The sequence below is a fragment of the Beta vulgaris genome, chromosome 9 (assembly GCF_026745355.1).
Source record: "Beta vulgaris subsp. vulgaris cultivar EL10 chromosome 9, EL10.2, whole genome shotgun sequence".
NCBI classification, from domain to species: Eukaryota; Viridiplantae; Streptophyta; class Magnoliopsida; order Caryophyllales; family Amaranthaceae; genus Beta; species Beta vulgaris.
In genome coordinates, this window is record NC_079210.1 from 16,640,123 (window position 1) to 16,646,122 (window position 6,000).

The window sequence follows — 6,000 nt, forward strand, 5'->3', positions numbered from 1 at the left end:
CCTCCCCCGGCTTTCAAGTTATTACGCAGGAATCGAGGTAACATCTATTACTAACACCCATGATCCCCTTCGAAATGTGTTTATGAAATGATGTTTATAATTATGTTAAGGATTTTGCGATGTGATTCTTATATGGATTGTGGGATTAAATTATTTTCGAATGAGTTTCGTAAATGATGATCTTATGAGTTATTGATGCTCAAGCATGATTGATGAAAGATCTATGGCTTATGCCGATAAATGCTAAACGAACGAAACATGATAAATAAAAAGTGAAAGAGGTTCTGGCAGTATAATGTTACGCTTATCTACTTTATGGTCGTGCAAGTACCTTCGCACCCGCCGTACACCCGAAAAGGGAGTTGGGCTCCTTGAGGGGTACCGCATGCTATTTTCGTGCGAGCGGTGTATCTAAAAAGGGAGCGGGGTCCTTGAGGATAATCGCATGGTGGTGTATCCAAAAAGGGAGTTGGGCTCCTTGAGGATCATCACATGGTGGTGTACCCAAAAAGGGAGCTGGGCTCCTTGAGGGTCATCACATGTCTATAATTGCCAGTTACCAAGCTAAAAGATGAAAAGATAATGGGAACTTATGAAGTATGGAGATGCTATTCACAAATGTTTACTTTGCTATTATTTCATTACAAATTTGAAATATGTTTTACTATATTCTCTTCTCCCTGTTTGCAAATAAAATGAATTGAAATGAATTTACGTTGTTAAGGCAGTATGTTACTGAGATTCGGCTCACGATGTTGCTTTTGGTTTTAGGTACTGATCAAGATGACGGGATGGCGTAGAAGTGAGGATGGTCAACTACTTTACGTTATGAAAAACTATATTGGTTATGTAATCTAAATTTATGATCACTAGAACACGAACTTAGTTTAACTATAACTACGTAATCAACTATGCTTAGCTATTTATATTTGTATAATTAAGATGCTTATTTTAATAACTATAATATGTTTAGCGTCATGAACGAATGTTTGCCTTGTATTTTCTCGAACGAAAAATACGGCAGTAGTGCACCGCCCATCTAGGTTCCGCTGCCATTAATGAATTAATTAACTTAAAAATAATGTTTAGAGGTCGGGGCGTTACAGAGTGGTATCAGAGCCGAATGTTTCTGAAACCTTAAGTAGAACCGCAATGGTTTTACATAAATTAATATTAAAATGGTTTAGATGAAATGGGATAATAAATAATAACGATAATAATATTATTAATCATACGATAAAAATAGTTGAGCTACATAAAATAATTAAGGAAAAATAAATGAAAATTTAAGTCACATAAGTTGATGAATGAATAGAAAAACTAGAATAACCATGAGTGTGAGTGATAGGAACGGGAATGGGATAATTTTTCTTTGCTTTTGAATGCCCTGTGCCTTAATTACGGTAAAAGTAATATGAATGTGAAACGTTCAGTGTGATAGAAAATGGCAACAAGTGAGAGTGATCACGCTGAAGGAGGAAACAGAAACCACGTGTCAGATGCGTCACTGGAAGAAATGAGGTCAAGGCTCGATGCTTTGCGAAGTGACCCCATTTTCGGAGAAGCCACCGGCGACGTTGCTAACGATAACAGTATGGACTTATTAAGACTTGTAATGATGGAACTCTTGCAAGGAAATCGACAAAAGCCCAAATCAGAGCAAGAAGAATGCTCTAACATGTTTAAGCGATTTTCTGCTCACAAACAACCGACCTATGATGGCAAGCCGGATCCTACGGAGTTCAAAGAGTGGATTAATCATATGGAGAAACTATTTGACGTCACTTAATGCCCTGAAAAATGGAAGATGAATTTCGCGGTATTCTATCTCAAAGGGCAAGCAGACCTTTGGTGGAAGACTGCAAAGGAAATGCAAAGCCAACCCGGCTTTGGATGGGAAAATCTGAAGGGAGCGATGAGAAATCAGTTTTACCCTCAAAACCTGCAACTCAAAATGAAATCCGAGTTCATCCATCTCAAGCAAAGGAGTATGTCTGTGTTAGAGTATGCTGTAAAATTCAACGAGCTTGCTCGATTTGCTCCTGACTTAGTGTTGACAAATCGACAAAGGATGAACCGCTTTGAAGAAGGCCTTAATCTTGACCTTCAGGAGAAACTTGCAGCGCACATGAGTACATCATTCCAATAGCTCTATGATAGGGCTATCAATGTTGAAAGAAAAAGCAAGCTTCGGAAAGAGATCTTTGAGAACGAGAAAAGAAAGAAGAATTTTCAAAACCATCCCAACAATGGGTCATTCAAGAGGCAAGAAACTGGAAATCGAGGTAGAAATTTCGGAAATGAGAATCAAAGTCGAAAGTGCTCTAAGTGTGGAAAGTGGAACCATACTGAGAAGGAATGTCGAGTTGGTACAAGGGAATGCTACAAGTGCGGTAGTAAAGATCACATGGTCCGAGATTGCCCTCAATGGAGTCAAGGACAAGCAAATGGGAGAAACGAACCAGCTGGTCAGAACCGTGGAAATGGTGGCACTACAAACCGTAATCCTCCCTGTGGACCTCCCTAAGCTGCACGAGTATTCATGATGCAACGAGAAGAAGAATAAGCCGATGATACCGTCATAACTAGTACTTTTCTTGTCAATTCTATACCTGGTTATGTTCTTTTTGACTCTGGAGCTTCACATTGATTTGTCTCCGCATCATTTGCTAAAAGTTTGAATGTCAAACCATGTTCCCGATTCCCTGCTATGTCTGTTGCTCTTCCAAACGGTGAATCAATTTCTTGCAATGTCCTATATAAGAATTGTTCTATCCTCATCAACAAATGTGAATTTCTCATTGACCTAGTCCAGTTCGAGTTAACCGACTTTGATGTTATATTAGGCATGAACTGGTTATCCAAACACAAAGCCGACAAAAATTGTCTTAACCATGAAATAACCCTTAGGAAACCAGACGGAAGTAAGGTATCTTTTCGAAGAATAAAAACCAAACCCAAAATCGTCTCAACCTTAAAAGCCTTCAAACTTCTCATGAATGGTTGTCAGGGATACCTTTGCAACATGGTAGACCTAACGACCCCTGAACCTTCTTTGTCTGAAATCCCTATAGCTTGTGAATATCCTAACGTATTCCCAGAAGAGATACCTGGCATGCCCCCACAAAGAGAAATAGATTTTAGCATTGATTTGATTCCAGGATCTGCTCCTATATCCAAGGCACCCTATAGAATGGCACCAGCTGAGTTGCAAGAATCAAAAAAGCAACTAGATGAATTACTTGAGAAAGGGTATATTCGACCTAGCGTATCACCTTGGGGTGCACCAGTGTTACTTGTGAAAAAGAAAGATGGAAGCTTGAGATTATGCATGGATTATCGGGAGTTAAACAAGATCACCATCAAAAATAAATATACACTACCCCGCATTGATGACCTTTTCAATCAACTTCGAGGTGCCAACACTTTCTTGAAGATTGATTTGAGATCTAGATACCACCAACTCCGAATCAAACCCGAAGATATCTCGAAAACTGCCTTCAGAACTTGATATGGTCATTATGAGGTCATAGTAATGCCATTCGGGCTGACTAATGCTCCTGCTGTTTTTATGGATCTGATTAAACGAGTTTTCAAACCCTACCTCAACAAGTTCGTAGTAGCGTTCATTGACGACATATTGGTGTTTTCAAGAAGTTCGAGTGAACATGAAGAGCACTTGAGAAAAGTATTGGAGGGATTAAGGGAGAACAAGTTATATGCGAAGTTGAAGAAATGTGAATTCTGGTTGAAAGAAGTTGCCTTCTTAGGACACATTATTTCAGAAAACGGAATCTCTGTCGACCCACAAAAGATAAAAGCTATAATAGAGTGGCCTAGACCCACTAATGTCACAGAAATTCGAAGTTTTATGGGTTTAGCTGGTTACTATCGAAGATTTGTCCAAGACTTCTCCAAAATTGCTTTACCCATAACCCGATTAGTGAAGAAGTCTGTCAAATTTGAATGGAGCGATGAAAGTGAAGCAGCTTTTCAGGAGTTAAAGAAGCGTCTTACCTCCACCCCTGTTCTCACCCTCCCATCTGATAAAGACGGCTTTGTGGTGTATAGCAATGCTTCCAAGCATGGATTAGGGTGCGTCTTAATGCAAAACGATAAAGTTATAGCCTATGCTTCCCGACAACTAAAACCACACGAATAAAACTACCCAACCCATGATCTTGAATTAGCAGTTGGGTGTTTGCTCTAAAATATGGCGACACTATCTCTATGGTGTTCCATGCAAAATCTTCACCGACCACAAAAGTCTCAAATATATTTTCACACAAAAAGAGCTAAACTTGAGACAACTTAGATGGCTAGAGCTCCTCAAAGATTACGATCTCGACATTCAATATCACCCTAGAAAGCCTAATTTTGTAGCGGATGCCTTACGTCGAAAACCCCACTTAAACACCATCCTAACCCTACCCAAAGCTATCCAAAAGGATCTATGGAAGATGGAAGTTGAGATCATTCAAAGAAAGAGAGGTGCATGCTTGAATGCATTGGAGTTAAGACCGACGCTGTTGGAAGAAATAAAGGAGGCACAAGGTGAAGATATGGAGTTAGAGAAAACAAAGGATGATGTGAAGAAAGGGAAGTCACCAGGATTTGTGATTCAAGAAGATGGTACTTTGAGATTCCAAGGAAGGCTATGTGTTCCCAATAATGAGTCATTAAAAAGAAAAATTCTAGAAGAGGCTCATAATAGTCCTTTCTCGGTACACCCGGAGGAAACAAGTTGTATAAAGATTTGAAGCAAACATTCTGGTGGAGTAATATGAACAAGAAGTTGCAGAATTCGTTTCAAGGTGCTTGACTTGTCAAAGAATAAAGATCGAGCACCAGAGGCCTGCAGGATTGCTACAACCATTAGATGTTCCCACTTGGAAATGGATTCATTTCAATGGATTTTATTATAGGATTACCACCATCATCTAGAAGCATGAATTCTATTTGGGTGATTGTAGATAGATTGACAAAGTCCGCTCATTTCTTGGCTATAAGGAATAATTGGAGTTTGGATAAGCTAGCGAAGTTGTATATGAACACAATTGTCAGACTACATGGAGTTCCGAGTTCAATTGTGTCTGATCGAGACTCGTGATTTCAGGCGAAGTTTTGGAAAGAATCGCAAAAAGCTCTTGGCACCAGACTTGACTTCAGTACTGCTTTCCACCCGACAAGCAATGGTCTGACAGAACAAACAATTCAGACACTTGAAGACATGTTGAGAGCATGTATGTTAGATTTTCAAGGAAGCTGGGAGAAGTATTTGCCACTGGTGGAATTTTCTTATAACAACAACTATCAAGCTAGCATCGGGATGGCACCCAATGAAGCACTCTATGGAAGACGGTGTAGAACACCCCTCTGTTGGAGTGATATAGACGAAGCTAGAATGATTGGGCCTCACTTGATACAAGAAACAACTGAAAAAGTGCGATTGATTCAAGCAAGGATTAAGGCTACTCAGAGCCGACAAAAGAGCTATGCAGATCGACGAAGAAGACCACTAGAATTCATGGTAGGCGATCATGTCTTTCAGAAAATCTCACCTACTAAAGGTGTCATGAGATTTGGACAGTCTGGAAAACTAAGTCCGAGGTATATCGGCCCATACGAGATTTTGGAGCGAGTCAACGAAGTGGCTTATCGTTTAGCGTTGCCAACAGATTTGGATAGGGTTCACAATGTCTTTCATGTGTCAATGCTGAGAAAGTACATACCAGATCCTAACCATGTGATTCGACACGAACCCTTAGAGCTTAGAAATGACCTAACGTATGAAGAAAGACCGATCGAAATTCTCGATCGACGAGAAAATCAACTTAGGAATCAAGTAATCCCTATGGTAAAAGTCCTATGGGCTAACCACTCGTTGTCAGAAGCCACTTGGGAAGCAGAAGATCAGATGAAAATGAAATAGCCTCACCTATTTGCTTAAATGATAATTTTACGAGGTTACTCATAATATGCATGTGAATATTTGACTTA